We start from the raw sequence: 24,169 nt of genomic DNA, 5'->3' as shown, positions 1-24,169 counted from the left end.
CCTAACTCCACTCAGGCTCCCCTAAACTTTTTGTCAATTAGGCCTTTCTTTTGGATTTTCATGTAAATCTCTGCATTGCCCAATTTTCGCAAGAATCCCTTTAAGTCATTTTAACCAGAATCCCCAGCCCTTGATATATGATCACCCTCAATATCTCATTGGGTTCCTCATCTACCCCCCTCTCCCCCAGGTGATGTCTGATTATGCTGGCCTATCTTTAGCAAGAATCCTGTTAGGTTGGTTTAGCTGGAATTCCTATTACCCTTGATGTTTTACTCTTCCTAATTTTCTATCCAGTGACCCCCACCCTGCTCCTTTGTTATAAATTCCCATTCACCCATGCTGTATTCAGAGTTGTGACCAATCTCTCTACCTCATTGCAAACTTCCAGTTGACCTATACCTATAGCCACAGTCAAGTGTTCCTTACTGTGTATTTATTTGTAAGTGTCATTGTTTTGCGTATCAAAAGGATGGAAGATTCTTATGAGGCTTGTTTACACAAATTTTGGGAATATCATGGCTCCCCAGGTCAATGCCTGTCTGACTAGAGTCCTCCCCAGAGTGCAGGGAGGGAAGAGGTGTGACAGTTAAGTCCCCAATCTCTGTTCTTGTCAGTTTAGTTCATATAAGATTTCTTTCTGCATCTTCTGTAGCTCAGATATTTTCACTATGAAGTAATCACTATGCCAGTTTAGTGGGTTGCTGATCTCTTCATAGTGTTAAAGACAAAATATTTTGACACTAGTTAAATTGGTAAGGAAGATTTTATTCAAGACTTTTGCATTAGGAGTCAACTCTATTGCATTAGAAAAGAGAGACTGAGCTCAACTCTGAATATGACAAAGACAGCTGGGGATTTATGGCAAACAAGTAGAGTGAGGGGGTCAGTTGGTGGAAAATTACTGAGAGGAGGCATTGAGGGTGGAAAGTTCTTGCTAAACTGGCCTAACAGGATTCTTGCTAAGCGTGGCTAAGGACTTACACACCAAGGGTGGGTTTGAGGAACAAGATCAGATACCAAGAGTAGGGAAATTCTCACTAAAATTTTAGACTTAGCAGGATTCTTGCTGAAGGCAGGCCAGGGTAGAGGCCTAGTGGAGAGGCTCAGAGGAGCCTGATTAAAGTTTGATGAAGGAGGGAGGCTTTGTCATAATGACCCATGATCACATAGTATCCTGCCATATTCTTTCCACAGATATAGACCACTGGATTGACCTATTCTACCATTGTTTGGCATTTAGAATTTTCCTATATATCTCCATTTTTTTAAAAACACTAAAAGGAATACACTGTTGTATAATGCTTTGTCTTTCTGTCTCATTATTACACTATCTCTTTTCTAGAAATCTTAATCATTTGCTAAGATCACAGACTAATAGTGCTTTGAATGAGAAAGCAAGCACCTTAGGACAGTGTTTCTCTAACTTGAATGTGTATCAAGAATCAGTCAGGGTGAAGAGGGTGGAGAGATACAAACTTCCAGTTAAAAAATAAATAAGTCATGGGAGTGTAATGTAAGCATGGTGACTATAGTTAATGCTATTGTATTGCATATTTGAAAGATTCTAAGAAGCTAGATTTTAAAAGTTCTCATCATAAGAAAAAATTTATTTTGTGTCTATGTAAGGTGAGGGAGGATAAGTAGACTTACTGCGGATAGCATTTCCCAATATCTACAAATAACTAATCATTATGTTGTACACCTGAAACTAATCTGTTTTATATTGAGTAATAGCTGATGTACAATATTATATGTTACAGGTGTACAATGTAGTGTTTCTCAATTTTTAAGGTTATACTTCATTTATAATTATTTTAAAATATTTGTTATATTCCTTCTGTTGTACAATACATCTTTGTAGCTTATTTTATACATAATAGTTTGTACCTCTTAATCCCCTGCCCCTGTATTACCCCTCTCCACTTCCCTCTCCCCACTGGTAACCTCCAGATTGTTCTCTATATCTGTGAGTCTGCTTCTTTTTTGTTACATTCACTAGTTTGTTGTATTTTTTATATTCCACATAAGAGTGATATCATAGAGTATTTATCTTTCTCTGTCTTATTTCACTTAGCATAAAAACCTCCAAGGCCATCCATGTTGTTGCAAATGGCAAAATTTCCTTCTATTTATGGCTGAGCAGTATTCGGTTATATATATATGCCACATCTTGTTTATCCATTCATCTGTTGATGGATACTTAGATGGTTGCACCCATATCTTGGCAATTGTAAATAATGCTGCTATGAACATTAGGGTGCATGTATCTTTGTTATTAGTAAATCATACCACAATTTTCAAAAATCATCATCATCATCAGGTAGGGACCTTGGTTAGAACGATTCCAAGGATAAATTCAAGTAATACTCAATCTGGTCAATGGTATGGTAAATCCTGTCAAACACTGAAGAAGAAAAACAGTTGTGTTACACTTTCAGGAACTCTTCACTAAGGAAATGAGAAAAGAGGAGAAAGCTTAAAGCATATATTTTTGGAGACTTTTAAAATATCAGGGTACAAAGTGGTCGATACAGTATGATCTTGATAATGCGGAATAAGATGAAGCTCTTTCAAACGTTGTTTGTGAACAGCCTTTAATGAATGGGAAAATACTACATAAAAAAAAATGCTACCACTTCAGAAGTTATAAAAGGCAATACACAAAATTACTAGTGGTCGTTTCTGGGTAGTGGAGTGGCGGTGATGTTTACCTTCTTACTGATATTCTCTGAGTTTTCAACATTTATACACTTGAGATTCATTTAATGGACAACAAAAGAAAGTTAAAATAAGCCCTACAGGAGACTTAATGGCTTACTTAAAAAAAAAAAAAAAAAAAGAGAGACATATGCGAGACAGTTTACAAGCGGGCTGGTAATCACAGCAACTTACATTTAAAATATTTTACTGTCACTCTTCTGTCCATCAGATTGGCACAGAGATTTAAGGAAAGAAGGGAGAGCAACAAGGCCGCCCTAAAACAGCCCTGCCTCTGCGGAGAAAGAATTTTTGCTTTGACTCCGAGGAGCTGTTTTTTTTTTCCAAACACGAAGGGCGGGGGAAGAGCGGGGTTGCGGGCGTTTGCTGGAGTCATGCTGCCATCAAACGGCCACAGTTTCACTGAGCGACGAAGAAGGCTTGGGAGGACGTTCTCTCTGCTGCCCAGTCTCTGCTCTTAGACCCGGAATAGTCCACTAAGGGACCTGAGCGAGATAAACGGGAAGGGGAAAGCGACGGTAGCTAGACCTGGGCGCCCACAAAGCTGCTAACTGGGGGCACCACGGGAATGCATTTGCAATTGAGAGGCAGGAGAGCGGTCTCCTGAAGACCCGCCCCCGAAGCCATAGCAACAGCAGCAGGAAGTTCCAGCGTGGCCTTCCGGGCGGCAGCGCCAATGGCTGATGGGAAGTGTGGCCGTTAGTCTTAGGGTCGTACGGAATTCGGTCCGCTCTTTCGTACCCATGGCCTGAATTTATTTCGTGGATAGTTTCTTATGTTCCCCCTGGTGGCGGACATTACTGGGACGATTGAAAGCGAGGAGAGGGATGACGTTAGCCCTCGGACCCACTCTAAGAGTCATCTAGAGGAGTAGTGCGAAGATGGACGCGTTCAGTCCCGTGTGGACATGCGCATTAGCGTAGTACGGACTTCCCAAGCCGGCTGTGTCGTCTGGGCCCTCAAGCTATTGATATTTAGTGGGAAGTTTCTGCTGTTCCTTTACTTTGTGGGTCGGGGCCTGGGTGCTTGAGTGCGGGAAAGAGAAAGCCAGCTAGCCCCGGAGCCCCTTTTAAGGGCATCATTCACCCAGCCATCCGTACATCCGTTCTTTGATAAAGCAAATACTCATTGAGCACCGGTTATGTACCAGACACAGTTTTAGACCCTGGGGACCCAAGACACTGAAGAACACAAGGGCCCTGTTCTCAGGGACCATTCCTTCTAGTGAGTGGAGACAGAACATAAATAAATTACCGAGTTAATTTCAGATAGTGATAAGTGATAGTAAGAAAATAAAACGGGGTGATATGACGGAGAGAAATGCGGTGGCTGTGTACCCATTTTCACTGGGTGGTCAGATTCGGCTTCTTCAAGGAAATTACAGGTGAGGACATTAGGAGTGGTCCTGTATGGCTTTGATGACATTGATAAGGATAAAAGCTTCTTCCTGGTTTTACATTGTTTCACGCCTTATTAATGCAGAGGCTTGAATTAACACAAAAGATAGATATGTTTGCTGCTTCATTTCCTGCAGTAGCTCCTAGACTCTCAAAAGTAGAATCAGAATAGAAAATTCTGATAGAAGGGCTAAATGGATCAGGACCAGGAAGTGCTGGCACTAGAGTGTGGACAACAGCTGCTAGGTTAGGGCCTCGAGCACCTAGCTGAAAGGCTTCTTTCCACTGAAGGCCAAAGAGTAGAGAGGGTGGGGAAGCCTGATTCCCTTCCTCTTTGTGGCCTGCCTTCCCTTCTGGTCTCCTTTCTCTATGGGTCCTGGGATCTGATCTTTCTAGATTAGGTCCCTGTGGGGCTTTGTTTTGCTATAATGGAGGAGTTTGTCACAGACCCGCAGTACCACCAATGGAATGCCAGTGGAATTTTAAATCCAAATAAGAGTTTGGAGTGGGTCCATAGTACACAGTAGGTCCTACGTAGTGACCACGACTTTGATATTTTAAGGAATCCTAAAGTTCAGTATGCGGGTGAAACCATGTTGACAACAGCATCACAAACTGAGTGAAAGAATGAATGAATGCATGCATACATATTCTGTGGTAGACAGCAGTGGGATCCCCTCAGTTATCCTGGGTCTGGAGGATAAAGGGGAGTTAAAAGGCTACAGATCATCACTAGCTATGGTTCTCCTTTTGTAGGTGTGAGGTGCACAGTGAAGGGAAGCTGGAAAAATAGGCCTTCAGAAAGAGTGGCCACAGTAAGATCCAGTTTGACTGTCCAAACTAATATCCGGAGGGTCTCAACCTGGGGAAAATCTGAGGCAAAAGGACTGTAAATAGACAAAGCAAAGTGAGTGGCCCCAGTTGGGGGGAGGGAGGGGAAAGGAGAGGGTGGGACTAGTTGCTGTAGTGTAAGATAGATACTGAAAAGAGTCCCTGATGTCCTGTTAGAGGGCACCTACCTACTGTGTTGAGTGGGAATATCGAGGACACCAGCTGGTCTAGGCCAGGGTAGCGGCAAGACTTTGCCCCGTTGTGTTGGATAGCAGGTTGTAGGTGACTATGATCTTCACTTCTTTCTACGATCAGCACCAGCCTTTTCTCCCAATGCAGGCCATGATAGGATTCGTCCTCTATGTTCAGAGCACTGAGCTTTAGGATTGTCCATACTCTGCATGCAATTTAGCTACATTATTTTGTGGACAGAATTCTCTGTGGAGACAGGGGAAAAGGGAGGTTGGAGGAGGACGAAATGTCTGCCGTGGTATGTTTTCAATAACAATGACAACAACAACAACAATAATTGGCTACATCTGTTCAGGGTTTATCATGTGGCGGGCCCCGTGCCAAGGGCCTTCTCCATGTTCCCTCATTTAATCTTCACAGTAACACAGAACACTGGTACCCTATTTCCACTTTACATAGGAGGAAACTACGGCTTAGTTTAAGAGACTTACCTGAGGTTAAACAAATATGGCCATGGTTTCCATCCAGCTTTGTCTCTAGTCCAGTTTTTTCTGAAAGTGTTGTCCCCAGAACAATAGCATCAGCATTGCCTGGGGACTTGTTCGAAATGCAAGTCCTCAGGCCCTACCCTTCACCTACTGAATCAGGAACTCTGGGGTCAGGGCCCAGTCACCTGTGGTTTAAAACACTTTCCAGGTGACTCTGATGTACACTCAAGTTGGAGAACCACTGCGCTAGTCGATGCCCCAGCTCTTAACCAATCACTAGAGCTGAACTTTTCAAACTTCAGTGTGCTCACAAATCACATGCAGAGTTTGATTCATGGGCTGGTCCGTGGACCATACTTTGAGTACCAAGGCGCCATGCTATACTGCACTTTCATGTGCCTTAGGTGAGCAGAGCTATTGGTTAGATGCAGTTTTAGCTCCTTTAAAGTCCCGATTTCTGAGAGCTGACAGGCTATAGAATTCTAAATTGCCCTGACTCTGCTTATCTTTTTCAAATGCTTGCCTGAACATAATGGTGAGGAAGAGAGAAATCAAGTGTCAGGCTCCATCCCCTCCTCCTGAATACCGTTCCAGAAATGCTGAGTCTTGACAGATTTAACTTGGAAGCTCTCTTTCTTGAGTGAAAGGAGAGCCAAGGGACAACTTCACAGTATTCTTTGCCTGAATGAGATGTAGTAAATGACCAAGGGCAGCAGCATATGATCACCTTTAATAACTTAAAACAATTTTCTGAAATATTGGACGAGATGGCTTTGTTCTGAATGACTTACCTGGGTGATCGTATTACCAAACGACGAATTAATGTCAATGTGCTTCTCCAAATGTGGTGTGTGTGGTGTGGCCTAAAAATTTGTATTTGTAAAATACCATATGTGCTGAATGGCTAAACTGCTATTAAAGAGCACACATTGCTGGTTTCTTTGACATATAGGACTCTTTGCCAGGAAGCTATCTGTTCACTATGTAAGGTGTTTGGGGTGTGTTCCTTATATTTATGGCAAATGAGGATAAGGAGAAAACAGATTGTAGCTGACCGTTGACTGGGGTAGGGGTAGGGGGCTTTGTTGAATGGAGAGGGTGCCCAGGCACCTCCATGGCCCTGTTTATCTTCCTGAACTTCATGGAGAAGGCAACGAGTTAACATGTACACCTAGAGGAGGTATTATGTCTGCAGCACATCCTTATTTGGGGCCTGACGGTCCAGAAGTGTGAATATGCTGCTCTTTAAATCCCCAGCCCTCCTGGCCAAAGTGTTTCTAAAATTTTCATTTTGTAGGTTTCAGCACTGTAAGGCCTCTGTGGAATGTGTGGGGCAACCAGTACCCCAAGGATAACTCCTGATGCACCCCCACCGGGATGCATCCCACTCGTTATCGGGTGTTCAAATTGTCCTCGTTGAGGTTCAGTGGCTACATGGAGCTTCTTCGGGGAGTGCTGATGGGAATGGTGATTAGGAAGCATGGTGCTGTATGGAGCTCAAGGAAGAGGGAAACTACAGGAAACTCAGGTTGGCCACCGCTGTAGCTCACAGCAGTGCAGACAGACCGAAGCATCTGTGTAATTCTCTGTATGACGCCAGGAGCTCTCAGGGGAGGCTCAGAACTGTTGTAGAATGTCCAGCCTTCCTGGTAAATGGAACTCAGGTAAAAGGGAGGCAGAGTATCTCCATCTGGGGGTAAAAGGAAGGAAGACATTGCCTGGTGTACTACATTGAGGCAGAGGGTAGACTGAACAGTAGTAATGTGATCCTAGATATAACCTCCTACCCACTGGGGAGCTGGTAGGTAAGCTGCCCCTCCACCGGTGGACTCGGGTACCTGGATCATAGAGAAAGAACAATGTCAGATCTTGGAACACCCAGTGTCTCTATTTAAACTAAGACATCTTTCCACCAGATTTTTTAGTCCAAATCCTCAAAACTACTCATTTCTCTCATGCCCCGCTCCCTGCCCACCCTTCTATTTCACAACCTATTTTCTCTCTTCAAACCTCCAGCGCTGCCTCTTCCATCCTCAACTCTTAGCTGATGACCTATTCTCAATTTTTCACTGAGAAAATTGCATAGGAGTCAACCCAAATTAACAAGTCCAAAATTGAACTCCCTCATCTTCCCCTATAAACCTTCTCCACCTTCAGTATTTCCCATCCCAAGGTAATGGCAACTCTGCCCTCCCACTTTTTTGTGCCATAGGCGCTGCTCTTTCACGCACCCTTCATTTTCAACCTGTCAGGAAGTCTCATCTTTTGTAAAAAGATGAGCTCTTTTTGCAAAATATATCCAGAATCTGACCACTTCTCACCACCTCCACTGCCACCATCCTGTTCCAGGCCACCATCAGTTTTTCCCTTAGGTTACTGGAATTGTTTCCTGACTTCTTTCCCTGCTTCACCCTCCCCCCTCCCCACCAAACCGCCCCACTGATAACCAATCCAGCAGCCAGAATAATGCTATTAAAACATATGATCAGGTCATATAATGCCTCTGCTCAAAACCAACAGCTTTCATTTCATTCAGGGTAAATTAAGAGCCCTTACAGTTGCTTACAATGTGGCCACTAGTTACCTGTCTTACCTTATCTCCTAGTACTCTCCTCACTCTCCTCCTTTCTCATTCCCCTTTGGTTACAGTGACATCCTCGCTGCTCCTAAAGTAAGGGCTTTGGCACCATCTGTTTTTGCGGCCTGGAACATTCTTTCCCCACATTCTTTCCTGCATGGCTACCTCCCTCATCTCTTTCGTGTCTTTGATTAAATGTCACCTTTCAATGTGGCTTACCCCTAAACATCTTATTTCAAGCACACACACACAATTTCTATTTACCCTCTTATTTTATTCTTTCTCAAATGCATTTTGTTCTTTCAACACATTATGTGATTTATTTCCTTATTACGATTGTTTGCTTGTCTCTGCCCACTAGAAGGCAAGCTCTTCAAACCCTCTGTTTTTGTTGTTGTTGTTTCTAGTATGTGTGTCCGATTGTTCACTAATTTATCCCAGTAGTGACTGGCTAGTAGTAGGTGCTCAGTGAATGTTTGTTGAATGAATAAATATACATTACCAACATCCTCCATCTTTACTTGATTTTTTTGGATCCAGTGAAGAATGAGAGGGAGATGTTAATGTCCCCCACAAAACTGTGTATTTCCTCAATTTCCCCCATATGGTTGTACCATCATTGACAAAATCCCAAGACAAAGAAAAATATCTCTAACACACATAACAGGCAAAGGGTAAAAACCCTAAGGAACAAGGGCAGGCAATAAATAGCACACCAAACAGCAAGACAAACAAAACACCGGAAGACACCCATAAATAAATGAACATTGTTCGAAAACAATTTGGTGGTGGTGGTGGTGGTGGTGGTGAGGTTTAAGGAAACAAACTACTTTTGCCTAACTGTGCTCACACTGAGGGTGTTGTAAAAAATATCTCCATGAATGTACCTGTTGTGTCTGGTGTTAGGGCAATGTTGAAGACGAAGTTCACTCGACATACAGTAACCTCCCTAGGATGACTCATGGGAGAAACTCATCTCAGGGCAAAACATGGTTGCTCCTCCCGCACAGTTAGTTCAGGTTTGAGCTCAGGGTTACTGTGACTCCTGCTGACGATCACCTTTCCCTCTTTCCATCTGGGCAGCTAGAAAACTTAGATCCACATCTGTGGCCAAGTGGCAGTAAATGTATAGAGCCTCATGGCATGCACTTTGTGTTCAAATCAGTCATCTGATTAGACCTCCCTCCTCATTTTAATTTGGCCTTGATTTCCTCATCCAATGTATTTTTTTAAACTTTGATTTTCTTTTGTGTTGATGTACTTTATAAGCTGTGTAATTCCTCAGCTCAAAGCCCTCCAACGGCTTCTGATCCCACCCAGAGTAAAAGCCCAGTCCTTAGCCTGTAAAGGACTATCTATCGGATTTAATTCCTGGTTAACTCTCTGCCTTCCTCTCCCACAGTCTCCTCTCTCTCGCTGCACTTCACTCTCTCTGCCCCTAGTCAAACAGGAATCAGATTATACTTTTAATAAAGGCTTCTGCTTCTGGGGTGATCGAGCCACATGTTACATGACCACGGCCACAGATTTTTTTTTTTTTCCTTAACCCAGCTTTTGATGGCAAGAGATGATGTCTCTCTAGGTCTGCTTACCCCTTGTACATACCAACATTTGAATAAAGCGTATCTGCCAGTCATATCCACAAATACTCTGTATATTGTTACACTTTCTACCAACAGCATGGCAGGTGTATCTGTCTGGTCAATGCTAAATTCTTGTTCTACAGCTCACCCTCTGAGAAGAAATACAATCACCAGCCACCACTGAGACTATTAGACTGGTGATGACAGCTACTTCTATCCTAGCACATCCATATTGCCCGCCAGAAAAAGAAGCTGTGAGCCGACTTACTGGGGGCCTTTCTAGATAACAACAATCATCACCCTTGTATCCATGCATCTATGGTTTTCTCTATCCAGGTGAACCCACGGCACTTCCAAGGTTCCCTCCTCCAGCCTATTCAGTATGACTGTCCCCTCCCTACTTGGACTAGCTCCCACAGCCTGCACTGCTAACCCAGGATGGGGAAGTGGAGTATGAAATACAGGAGAGGCTATACCTTCAATGGCACTGTGGCATCTCCGAGCCTTCTCCACCTAAGAGGATGCTGCCTAGAGGACCAATCCCCAGAACCACCTGGAAAATGCCCTGGTCAGGTCGAAACATTCTCACAAGTGAATCCTTGGAAATCCGGGCCCCTGGTATCTGTGGTATGGGATTTCATCAATTTGGAGGTGCACAGGGAAGCCAATGGGGGCACAAATAGTTTGAGGGTCATGAATTATTACCTGAGGGTTCAGGGTCAAGGCCCAAAAGGTTTCTCTCTCTAACTTCTTTTTTACCTCAGGGAATGGCCTCAGGCAATTCCTCCTGAGCCAGTTCACTTAGTCTTCTCTGACCTGCACTGCCAGCCCTTCGTTCCAGATCTTGTTTTTGTATTTAACCCACCATATGGACTTGACATCCTCACCGAAGAAAACGTTGAAAGTAGGGGAAGGTTACCAGAATGAATAAAAAATCACCCATAATTCCGCGACCAATGTATAATCACGCTTAGTACTTAATTTGCTTCCCAGTATTCTCTTTTCTAGGGAAGTAAGATAATGTAGCAGGTATCCTACTACCATGAGATTAAATTGTGTCCCTTGCTGCATTCCAGGCATTGCTGAGTGTGTGTGGTGACTGGTAGAAATGGCCTCTTTGCCCCCCTCCCACACACCCCACCCTTCATGGAAAAAGATGCTTAGCCTCAAAGTGAGTCAGGCAATAAAAAATTTGGGTCACAGTGAGATACCATTTCTTTCCGTTCAGAGGACTATTTGATTTAGGGACTGTAAAGGATACCAGGCAATGACATCCTAAGGAAGAAAGAGCCAGGAAGCCCAGCTTGGCCCACTAAGAGCAAGTGGTGATTCTGAAGAGAGGACTCTATCCCTTACTCAGGTTTGCCTCCTGGCCCAGCCCCCATAGGACCAAATACGAATCCAATGAGGGGCTGAGAGTAAACACTGAAAGAGCTGTTTCCATAGGAGTGATGAAGCAGTGCAAGTCGCTCATCACATCCCAAACGGCTCCCCCTCGTGGCAGTGATTAGGGCAGCTGGTGGGCCTGTGGTCAGAACAAAGGGTGCCCCGTGTCACCAAGCACCACAGGAGCCACTCTCAGAGAAATCTACTGGTGATACTTGTGTGTCCAGAACCCTGAAATCTCTGAAAAAGTAGATGTGGCTGAGTCAGAACAGGGTCAGCACCAGGTCAGCAGGACAGGATCATCACCAGTCTCATCCCTGCCTCTTCTCTGGCTGCTCTAGAACTCCTAGTGAGTTCTGCATCAACATACTCAGCAGCCCCAACCAGGGTGTGACGAAAGAGTAAATAAAGACAAAGGAAGGAAAGAATGGAAAGAGAGAACAGTGACTATATAGAGAGACCAGCCATGGGCTCAGTTCATTTTTCTTCTTGACACCCAGGGCTGCTGCCTCTAAAGCCCAAAGTCTTGGCTATAACACCCTGGTATTGTGCTTGCTTAATGGAGCTTTCAGAGCTTCCCTGGAGGAAGCGTTGTGACACACTGCAGCAAGACAGGCATGACTTGGGGTCTATGCCCAACCACAGCCCTAGCTCACCACAGCACCAGGAAGTTGCAGCTGGACCCACAAGTATCAGGGCTAACTTATGCCTCCTTCTCCCCTTCACTCATCCCAGGCCTCCTTCTCCCTCAGCAGATGTGAAACAAAGGAACCGCTGCAGAAAATAATCTCAGAGCCTCAGTCTGAGCTATGTCTGCAAAGTCCATGGCGATCTGAATAATCTAGAATTTACTGAGCATTCACTAGCTTCCAGGTCCTGTGCTAAGAGCTTGTATGTTCACTGATTACATAATTCTTAATGATAGAAACAACTAGGTGAGGCAAGTGTGACTATAGCCTCCACTTTTTAAAAATTATTTATTTATTTATTTTTGGCTGTGTTGGGTCTTCGTTTCTGTGTGAGGGCTGTCTCTAGTTGCGGCAAGCGGGGGCCACTCTTCATCGCGGTGCGCGGGGCTCTCACTATCGCGGCCTCTCTTGTTGCGGAGCACAGGCTCCAGACGCGCAGGCTCAGTAGCTGTGGCTCACGGGCCTCGTTGCTCCGGGGCATGTGGGATCTTCCCAGAACAGGGCTCGAGCCCGTGTCCCCTGAATTGGCAGGCAGATTCTCAACCAATGCGCCACCAGGGAAGCCCCAGCCTCCACTTTTGAAGTATGGAAACCAAGGCTCAGTGAGCTTCAGAGACCTGCCTAACGTCACCCAGATAGTAGAACTCAGGTGCCTCTGAAATAAAAGACGACATAGTTTAACCATAAACCATCACGGCCCCGAGGCTGATCAGAAGAGTAGGGTTGATAATTTCCAAGGAGGAAGTGATTTTAAATCTGGCCCAATTTCAGATCACTTGAACTGCCCCTGGTGTGTCTGGGGAGGCATCTTCTCTCTTAAACATGTACTCACAGGCAGGCATGCATGCACCACCACCCCCCACCCCCCCCCCCACACACACAGCCCAACTGATATGGGACAGATTAAGTCCCATATGATCCAGACTCAGCAGTTAACAGAATGATTATTTCCCTACCCTTACCCGTGAACAGTATTAAATCAAAATTCCCAGGATTTTCCTGGGAACTCAATGCATCAGAAGCTTCCAAGCTTCACCCAAGGTGTGTTCACTTCAGGAGTTGTGCAGATCCCACCATGCCCCAAGGACAGCTTAGAACCATTCTCTGTCTTCCCGTAATGCCCTGGATGTATTGTCATCGATCCATTCATCCAACAAATAATCATGGAACTCCTCTAATATACGTCAGCCACAGAGATTCCTTGGAACCCCTGTCATTCCAGTTACTACTGTCTTTTGTTAAAAATGATCAGTTTTAACGTAACAATATCTCCCACTAGGATGAGTGCCTTGTAAGAAGGTTACCGTGCATTATTCATTATCATATACCTAGGGCTTAACCACGTATGGGCACACCTCTGAGCAGGCTATCAAAAATATTGGAGACTGAATGAAAAATTTCACCAGGTATATACTGCGTCTAAGAAATGAGAAACACAGAGAGGAGATAAAATATACATTTAGTGGAATGTAAATCCCACTAAGGGTAAAGAGACGGCGCTGCGTTGAAAGGTGGGATACCAAAAAGGGAAGCTCTTGTAACACCTAAAATCATCCTTTGCAAAGTAAACCAGGGTCTCTACACTCAGATAAGGATACATCTTAGGTAGGATGGCAAAATAACATCCAGCCCGGTAATGGGAGCCCTCTCTTCTCAGCCTCAGGTCTGCTTTAGGGGGCCCAGTCTGCCTATCATACTGTATGCAACACCATTCCTTGGCACACCAGGGACAGCGGAAGTGAGAAGTGAAAGAGCATGAATATGAAAGCCCTTTCTTTTAGGAATAGATACCTTCGTCTCTGACTCACTGGACTGCGTTGCTTGTTTCTCAAAATACTAGAATTTCTGAGTCCCCAAAGGCTACACAGGAGAAGGGTTGCTCCTTCCATACCTCTACATGCTTCTTAACTATGCATAAGGTTGAAGGGCCAAACTTGCCTGCCAGTTCCCCTAGAGATAGCAGATTTTATCTGTGAATTCTGTTGATAGGGTCCATCCCATATTTTGCAGATTCCATTCTTTATAAGGCATTGCTGCTTTCAATTTTTCACTTCTTTTTTTTTTTTTCCTGGACAAGGAACCTGAATCGTCTCATGGTCCCTGGCACGGTATTCCGAAATCACGCGAGGCTTCTGACTTTCAGTTGTGCTGCAGGGGGCAGCAGGGAGCAGCCCATCATTTCTTTATACAGTTGCTTAATAATGATAAAAAAACATAGGTTCCATAGATTGAACAGGTCTCCTAAGTTAGGTTAGGTTCCACACCACATCATTAATCTCAGAATAACTCTACAACTTAGGTAGTTGTCTTCCCATTTAACACTAAAAAAAGAAAGAAAGAAAAGAATGAGACCCTGGGCGAAAACACTAAATAGAGGTATTAAGACTTTAATTCAAGGTCTAAGTTTATCAATAGCTGATGTTATGGATACTGAATGGTGTTTCTTTTTTTTTTTTTTTTTTACAATTTAAACATTTTAGTATTTTTTTAAATTTGTTTATTTATTTATTTATGTTTTGGCTGTGTTGGGTCTTCGTTTCTGTGCGAGGGCTTTCTCTAGTTGCGGCAAGCGGGGGCCACTCTTCATCGCGGTGCGCGGGCCTCTCACCATCGCGGCCTCTCTTGTTGCGGAGCACAGGCTCCAGACGCGCAGGCTCAGTAGTTGTGGCTCACGGGCCCAGTTGCTCCGCGGCATGTGGGATCTTCCCAGACCAGGGCTCGAACCCGTGTCCCCTGCACTGGCAGGCAGACTCTCAACCACTGCGCCACCAGGGAAGCCCTGAATGGTGTTTCTTGAGTTTTCCTTCCTGAAAAGCAAATCTGTCCATCGGGTACGAAAAAGCAGTAGCTGGAGTCCGTGGCCAGCCTGGCAGCACTATCTTATGTCAGCACCCTGGGAACACTAAAGCTACTTTTGATGGTAAAGGGGTAGGTAGGAAGGAGGTGGGACTGTGGACATGACACAAAGCTTAGAGGGCCTTATGGAGACTAGGCAATGGCTGTGCCTTTCCATAAGGGAGAGGTATTGGGGGTGTCAGTGTCATGATATGAACCCCTGCTGGCCAATGCACCCCAAGACAGAGCAAGATTCAGGGATCTGTGAGCCCCCCGCCCCCGTCATGTCAAAAGGGACACAGTGCATTGTGTCACCTCCTGTAACAACGGTGTCAGGTTGGCCAGGATGGTATCCTAGGGGACCGTTGTACTTTCTCCTGGCCACAAAGCAGTCCTAGAATATCATCACCACTGTCATAGGCAACAACTTCAGCAAGATGGCACCAGCCACCTCTTTTACCTGTCCCCTGTTACATTTGGTAAATCAGGTTTTCTGCTTTCACAGAATACTCTCTCACATGATTTCTGACCACAGTCCCAGTTTTTTTCCTCCAAGAGTTTGGTCACAAGTTTCAAGGCCAACCGAGTTTGCTTTCCTGTCTGTAGTCCAATAGACAAAGAACCCATAAGAACCATGCCCCTGAAGATGATCTGACTATGTTGCTACTCAATTCATGTTTAATATCTCGCTGAACTCGTTGTCCTGCGACACCCTACTTCCTACCGATTGTGGCTTCTAGACTGTCTGCATGAGCTGGACTCTGTTATTTTTTTGAGATGTACCTTGTCTGATATTACATTTATTATACATGTTGCAGATATGCTTGACCATAATGTGTATTATATAATTATTGGTTTCAGGGTTCAGGATTTATCCATTAAATCAAGTTTGTTCACGTGTTGCTCAAAACTTCTAAATTCTTATTAAGCTGTTGGCTGTTTGAGCTGTCAGTTGCTGAGAGACATGTTAAAATGTACCACTCTTTTAACGGATGTGTCTATTTCTGCTTGTAATTCTTTCAATTTTTGCTTTATGGATTTTGAAGCTATGTTACTCCAAGGTTTCTGGGACAAGCTCGAATCCGGGAAGGCATCCTGAGGTCACTGTTGCACTCCCTCCTGACCATAGAACACACCCTGTGGATATGATCACTTGAGAAGTCATCTCTAATATACTGTTTTCACATGAAACAGACTCATAAGATGACAGGGGCCAACCCCTGTAGGTATCATGACCCACACCTGTCACAGCAAACACTTTTATTATCCAGATTTTATATATTCATAGTAGAAGAACTTACACGGTTTCTGACCATAACCCCATTTTCCCTCCCAGGTTTTAATGACCAGTTTCAAGGTCCTTCAAGTTTGCCTTCCCCGTATAGTCTGACAGCCACCAAGTCCATGTGATCCATATTTTTAGGGAGTGTCTACACAGCTTCACCACCTGCAAATAGCAGCACTCACCCAACTGCCTTGCCACTGACAAACTTATATTCAATAATGTGAGATGCCTTCCTCTACCCCATGACACCCTAGCTCCAGCAATTATAGCTTTCATCTTCTCCACACCCCTGTTATCCCTGGCATTACAGACACCTCGGCACCTTAGTCAGGATTGGTGATGCCTTTGGCTCCACCCATGGCATGTCTACATCACCTGCCTTAGAAGGAAGCTGAAGGTCAACTCAGTGGTGCCCTTCCAGAAAAGAGAGGGAATCATCCCAGTGGGCTTCCATCTCCAGTTTTCTTACCCCACACCAAAAGGCCTTTCTTTCCTCGATATAGTTCTTGAAGTCCACCACCTCTCCCCTTTTATGTACCGCCTTTTGTTCCTGGCACATTCCTCTTTCTCTTATTTTAACATCCAGCTACTTTGAGTCCATCTGAAACAATAGGTATGGGCACAAAGGCCAGTGCTTTTTTCTGATACCTCTGCCTGGGCTGGTTCCTTTGCCCGGCAGTGGGAAAGGCTCTGGGTGACAGTTTTATCTCCTGCTCTTTGGGGGTACAGAAGCAGTTGGCTTTTCGAGTCTTGTGAGGACCCAATTCTTGGTCTCTGCAAGTATCTAAGGCTGTGAGTCCTTGAATGGTGAGAAGTTCCCTTTTTAAAAAAAAAAAAAAAGTCCTAACAAACAAACCATGCACATACTATACACCTTAATAGATTTTTTTTAACTTAGAGGCAATGAATCTGCCCAAAATATTAGATAAAGCAAATTACCTAAGTGCTTCCTCAGGTAAAAGGTTACTTGTGTTTTTTGGTATTCTATCCATATGCACTTGTTATGCATTGATTTGGCCATCATTTGGGGCTACCCCTCCGTTTTCCTGTTGTCTATTGACCTCCTGGTCAGGCCTCCACATTCACTAACGTTTAGCATCCATCTGGATGACCCATCTTACACTCAGACCGCTGGGTTACATACAGAGTGCTATCCCTGAAGGATCATGTCCTCTAGTTTGACCTGGTCCCTGAAAACTTCCATCCATCTCCTTGTCAGACTGCTTCTCCCTCTCCTCCGAGCTGCTATGCAGGACTTCTCAAATCATTCTTCTCAAGACAAGACTTTAACACATTCCCTCTTGCGCTCAGCTGCCCTCTCATGCTTCATAGAGAAAACAGAAAGCATCTGGTGGGAACACCTCAATTTCCTGCTTATGCTGCCTCTCTTCATTCCGTTTCTCTGGAGATACACCTAGCTCACCCTGCAGGACCGTCTTTTGTATAAGGCCAAGTCTCCAGTACACTTAATCCTCTCTAAACCTGACATCATAATTTAAAAAGTCCCTGAGGTTCCTCAAAAAATTAAGGATATAATTACCACATAATCCAGCAATCCCACTTCTGGGTATAGCTCCAAAAGTATTGAAAGCAGGGTCTTGAAGTGATATTTGCACACCCACGTCCATAGCGACATTATTCACAAGAGCCGTAAGGTGGAGGCAACCCAGGTGTTCGTTGACGGATGAATGGATAAATAAAATGTGTGGTATACATACAGTGGAATATTATTCAGCCTTAAAAAGGAGGGAAATACTGTCACATGGCAGCACCATGGATGAGCCTTGAGGACATTATACTAAGTGAAATAAGCCAGTCACAAAAAGACAAATACTATATGATTCCACCTATATGAGGTACCCAAAGTAGTCAAAGCCATAAAAACAGAAAGTGGTACGGTGGTGGCCAGGGGCTAGGGGATGGGGGAAATGGGGAGTTGTTGTTTAAGGGGTGTAGAGTCTCAGTTTTGCAAGACGAAAAAGTGCTGGAGATCCGTTGCACAGCAACGTGGATATACTTAACACTATTGAACTGTACACTTAAAAATGGTTAAGATGGTACATTTTCATGTTCTGTGTCTTTTAACCAGAATTTTAGAAGGCCCCTGGACCTCATGTCTCTTTCTAGCTGCAACTCTTTGGAAGAACGTTGTATGGTCATTGTCATCTCTTCTTTAACTCCCACTCCCTTCTCGACCCACTGCCCTCTGACCTCTGCCTTCACCACTCCACTGAAACTGCTCTTGCTAAGGTTTTCAAGGACCTCTCCAAGTTTCTGGGCTGAGGGTACTCAACCCAGGGTATTGGACACTGTTCACCACTTCTTTCTGGAAGTTCTCTTATCGTTGGCTTCTGTGAGACTCTCCCTTGGTCCTTTGCTGATGTCTCACTGATAACTCCTTTTTTTTTTTTAAGTCTTCTTTTCTTTCTTGCTATCCTCTCTTCTTCCTAAATAGTTCTGTCCTTGGCCTGCTGCTCTTTGTGTCTTTATAGTTCTTCATAGTTTCACTGGGACAGCTCAATTAAACCTGAAGTATCCACTATCAGATTTATATCTCTGATTGGATCTCCCTCTGACTAGTCAACTCTATCTGAATGTCCCATAGGCTGTTCAAACTCAGCTCCTGAATTAAACTCATCATCCCTCCTCCTGTGTTCTCTAGCTCAATGGCGTTTATCCCCCAAACCTATTCTGAAAGCTGGGAGTCATACTGGAATCCTAATTCTTCTTTATCCTCCATGTCCAATTAGTCAAAAAGCCCTATTGATTCCATTTCCCTTATTAATTCTCAACGTCCATCTCAACTGTCAGTGCCTCAGCTGAGGTTTGTAATCACCCAGTGCCTCCAAGTTAGTCTCTCTGCCTCCAATTTTGCCTTCCTCAAATTTATCTTCCAGAGGGTGCTTCAGTGACCTTCTTAAAACTTGAGTTTGATCATGAGGCTGGTCTACTTAAAGGCCTTCAGTAGCTTCCCATTGCTTCTAGGGTAAAGTCTCAACTCTCTAGTATTCAGCATACAAAGCCCATCTGCTCCCCCAAAATCATGATTGATGACAGGCCCATGATCCAAGGTGACTAATTCTTGGGGAAGTTAGACACCAGTGGAAGAAGACGAAACCTTCACGGTAAACTTAGCATCTTACCAAAATAATTCTTCCTTGACCTTTCTCCTAGCAGTTAGTGCATGCCTCTCCCCAACTCTCAGACTTTTACAGATGGTAGTAGCCCAAAACAGCTTAGGCAGTGGTCCAAAAAGTGACATCGTTTTGCGTTGTCCTTCATTTTTTGAGTTACCTAGTTTCTATGGAACTTAAATCATATCTGCAAGTGGGGAAGGAAGGAGAGTCAGTGCCATGAGCAGGAGAACAAGTAAGAAAGGTTGAAGCAGGGTAAATGAATACGGTGGTGTAGAACAATTTTTATATGTTCTTCCAGTCTTATCCATGCTTGACTGTTCCTCCAAATTTTGAATTATATCACCAATTACCTCAGACAGAGTCTCAGAAGTCACAGAATGGTACGATTTGCAGGTTTGGACAGTGAAATAAGGAAAGAGGAATCTACTTGTACAAAATTACAAAGTAAATGGATAGTAACATCACAGACATCTCCTGACTCTCAGAGCAAAATTTTTTTTTAATGTCCCCGTGCCATCAGGGTTTTGTTTGTTTGTTTGTTTTGGTTGCAAGATTCTTTATTTTGTAAACCATACGTAAACAGTAAAAAAGAAAATGCATTTTACCTTAAATATTATATAAAGTTAACATTAAAGTTTTTTTCTTAGTGTATATAAATCAAATGGAAAGAATCCAACAACTTTATTTCAGTGGATTGTATACTGGGAAACCAGCTGACCCACTGTTTAAATGGTGACACCAGTGTGTAACACCCAACAGGTTTTTCCACTTTTATTATGGGCACAAAACCATAGGTCTGATATCCTTAAAAGCGATGGTGTACCAGAAGGGCTACATGATTAATTAACATGCTAACTTAAATACAACAATTAAAATAATTTTTGTTGCAGTTAAATCTTAAATGCTACTCCACACAATAATCATAAACATGTCCACATGGTAACTATGTAACAGTAGAAAAAAGAAAGAAAATTCTATTTTCTTCATTCCAGCAGCAGTACCGGGACTGGTATTAATTTGTGATTAGGTGTGCCTATGTATGGCGTAATGTCCTATGTGGGGATGCATGCTGAAACCTTTCTATTTCTATTTTGCAAGGCACCATACAGTATGTTCTCTAAGTTTTGACACTAGTAACAAAAATGGCATAATTCTTAGAGTAAATGCAAATATTTATCTAACATGGGAAATAAAACAAGAATGAAGATTTTTAAGTTTGATATTGGGGCAAATGACAAACTTTTTGTAAAAATACGGTTTAAAAGAATCTTTCCCTGTGTCTTTCTACTTTAAGTTCTGCACCCTATGTTGCTGGTCAGAAAGATAAAGAAACCTAGAAAGATAAAGAAATCATGCTGGTTAAGATTATCAAACAAATCAACATGAGACTGCTGTCCAAATTAAAATAAAAATCAGAAAGGACAACTATGTTTTTAACTTTCAAAATCCATGGTTTTTCCCTACTGGCCATTTTGTAAGATATCTGGTCACATCCAGAATAACTTCATAACTAAAAACATCACTAAAACTTCATAACTAAAAACATACAAACATGGTGGAGGTCTCCAGGATGGTGACTTTGTTTTTCTCACTTTGTGCTATTCCCTCACTCACCTCTAAATCACTCCAGCTCTGGGAAGAGTCTACTTGGAAACTGCAATTAAGGTCATGCATATTTTTATAAAATCCTTAGAATCCAGGTCACTAGTATGTTATTGTATATTCAACTTAGAATTTCTCCCAGAAAAATATCATATATGACCTCAAGCACTGGTTGTTTTGTTCGTGGCAGACTCACATAGATCAGTAGCTCTTCATAACTTTCTCTTGTCTGGCTAGACTCCATATGTGTTCTATTTTTCATATAAAAACTCAAAGTAAATGATACTTCTCTAAACATAAAGTTCTATCACTTTAGTTGCAATATTTGAAATAATTATACAAATATAAGTGAGTTTTAGAATCATTTTGTTTTGGGACAAGAAGGTACTCCTCAGTAGGGGATCACTTGGTCAATAAAAGAAACGTAGAATTTGTTGCTCTCAGCTCTCATCCATCAGATGAATCCATCCTGGTCACCACCATCATCATCATCCCCTTCATCCTCATCATCATCTTCAATTTCATCTTCATCGTTCATAATGTCATCTTCATCGTCATCAGCAGCCCATTCACGGAAATCTCCACTTGCAAAATCTCCAGAGATCTCAAAATCAATAGCACAGTCTGCAGCACCGCGCTTCCTGGACCCCACGACTTCCCTTCCATATCGGTCCACACACCAGCACTGCCCAGTGCTGCCGTGGCACTGCGTTGGCTTGTAGTAACCATCTGCATCACACTGGGGGACGTACTGTCCGAGGAGCTTCTTCACCCCGAGCTGCTTCTGAATACTGCCGAGCTCCGTCTGGCAAGGTGGGTCTTGTTGCCTCTGGAAGCAGTAGCACCACTCGTTGTTGGAGATGGAGCTGTCCTTGTACGTGTCACAGGAGCTGAAGAAGGCCTCCGCGCACCGCTCGTTCTTGTCCAGGTAAATGCTCCCAAGCTCCGACTGGTCCAGGAGCAGGTCGTAATTTGTATCAAGTCTGTTAAACATCAAGCCAAGTGAATCCTTGCAAATTGGCAAAATACTGGTATCAAATCTGCTTCTCTCTGGCCGCAGCGATGCTTTAGACTTCTTGCTCTGGCCCCCACTCTCATGCAGGGCCTTGAACCAGTCCCACAGTCTGCTGGCCATCTCCCTGAGCTCCACGTCACTGCAGGCTCTCTTCATATTCCTGCTTGAGCCCATGGTCGTATCTGAAGGACACGGGCAACGTCCTTCACACTTGACTGAGATCTCTTTTCCTAAGATGCATGCCTGGTATTCTAGTTTGCACTGAGAAGAGTAGGTATGTCCATCTGAACCACAGACCGGGCTGGTAGAGACCCCCGGGCACTGCTGGCAGGTGGGTGTCGGGGGACCCCTCCGCTGCTTATGCCCAACTCCTGTATCTTTCATACTGTGCATGAGCCTCCGCTGACCAACGCAGACTGTGGTCTGAGAACCGTGAATAATGCACACTTCGTGGCGACTACATTTCAGCCTTAAGCACGGGTCTTTAGTTGGGTCTAGAGCCCCATCAAAAGTCTTTCCTGGACTCCAAGTGCGGAAATAATCATCGTCTCGGAATCGGCTCCACTGTCCCGCCTCCCGGCCGTACTGGGACACCGTGCTGAGCCATTGTTTGTCGTCCAGAAAATTGCCGCCGTCCAGCAGGCCTGCGGCCGCCGCCAAACCCTGCACGCACCAGCGGCCGCGCACACGCACAACACGGTAGGCGCCTGGAGCATCCGCGGCCGCCCCTCGGCTCTGCGCGCCCCTCCATCCTTCCCTCCCCCATCCACGCTCCCCTTCCCCCTGCCATCAGTTTTTAACTGATCTGCTCTAGTAATTCAGCCTCTTCACACTCTGTTCCTCATCTACAATAATGGAATAATAACAGTATTTACCCTGCCAAGCTGTTGAAATGAGCTAATTTCTAGAAAACGGTTAGCTAATTCCCTGACCCACTGTAAGTGAATGTTAGCTATTATTACTATATTGGATCATCTTCTACATCTTCCAGGAGGTAATGGCCCATTCACTGCCAGTTGCACAATTGTTATCTCCTTTTATCCAGCCTGTCATCTTGCATACATGTTTTGAGCTTCCAAGTTCTAATTTCTGTTTGGATGTAGAAAGGAAGATATTATAGGTGAGATGGAATAGAATAAGAAAAAGCACTTTGGACTAGTACTTCAGAAATCAGTATTCAGGCTAAAAAATAATACAAATAAATGTATATATGCGAAACAGAAACAGACTCACAGATATAGAAAAAAAACGTGTGGTTACCAAAGGGGAGACAGAAGTGGCAGAGGGCAAATTAGGGGTATGGGATTAAGAGATACAAACTACTATGCATAAAATAGATAAGTAACAAGGACATATTGTATAGCACAAGGAATTATAACCATAATCTTGCAATGACTTCTAATGGAGTATAATCTGTAAAAATGCTGAATCACTATGATGTACACCTGAAACTAATATAATATTGTAAATCGACTATAAAAAAAAAAAGTAGTCATGAAATTTGAGTTGGCTGATTTTCTGATTGGTTCAATTGTTCTATTCCTGAATCAGGAGTCAAAGAATGAGAGAGGGATAAAGCATGTAGGGTATTGAAAACAGTTCCAGTTTGGAGTCCTACAAGCCTGTGTTTGAACCTCAGCTCTGCCTCTTGTTATATATCCTTAGACAAGTAAGTCACTTAGCTCTCTGAGCCAGAGTTTCTTTACTTGTCAAATATGGCTCATAATACCATACTGATAGAATCACTGTGAAGATTCCTGGGGGAGTAATGCATGCACACATATATACTTTCTCCCACATGTACTGAATAGTCAATAATTGGAAACTATATTATGTACTTTGGAGCTCTGTGGCAATGTTTTACACATTCTGGCAATGAGTTCCTTGTTAGTCTCACTTTTCAGGGTTGTTGCAAACCTTTGTCCTCTTCTGGGTTATTTAAGTCAGCAGCTGGGAGAGTCAGCATCAAGGACTATTCATCAAAGTCTATTTAAACCTGGAAACCCATAAATAAAAATAAAAGACATACTTTTATCAATAGTAGTGACAAAAAAAAAAACCCTCAAGAGTTTGATGAAAATACTCTGTTAGCGAGGCTGTGGGAAAATGTCTTTTTTTGTTGGTGGGAGTATAATTTGGTACACTTGTTGAAGTCAATTTAGGAAGTCTATCATATAATGAATTCATAAAGCCTCTAAACCAGCAACTCCTTTTCTGGAAACTTATCCTACAAACATGCCAGTATTTACACATGTTTTAAATAACACGTGTGCCAGGTTATTCACTGCAGCATTGTTTGTAATCGTAAAGTCCAAATGTCTATCATTAGAGTACTCACTAAATAAATTATGGTACAATCATACAATGATGCTATAAAAAAGAATGAGAAAGTGTTCTATACACTGACATGGAAACAACAACAAAGATATA

The 24,169-nt window shown here is 43.5% G+C and overlaps 1 pseudogene across 1 annotated transcript; it reads right to left on the bottom strand.

Annotated features, from left to right (window-relative positions):
• Nucleotides 1-12,747: 12,747 nt before the first annotated feature.
• On the bottom strand, nt 12,748-22,470 carry LOC309653049 (testican-3 pseudogene; annotated as a pseudogene). Its single transcript has one exon. The product of its transcript is annotated as a testican-3 pseudogene (transcript).
• Between the last annotated feature and the right edge of the window lie 1,699 nt (nt 22,471-24,169).

Source organism: Balaenoptera physalus (genome assembly GCF_965194825.1).
Source record: "Balaenoptera physalus genome assembly, chromosome: X".
In the NCBI taxonomy this organism is placed as follows: Eukaryota; Metazoa; Chordata; class Mammalia; order Artiodactyla; family Balaenopteridae; genus Balaenoptera; species Balaenoptera physalus.
Note: the sequence above shows the minus strand (reverse complement) of the source record. Positions and strands in the feature narration are given on the sequence as shown.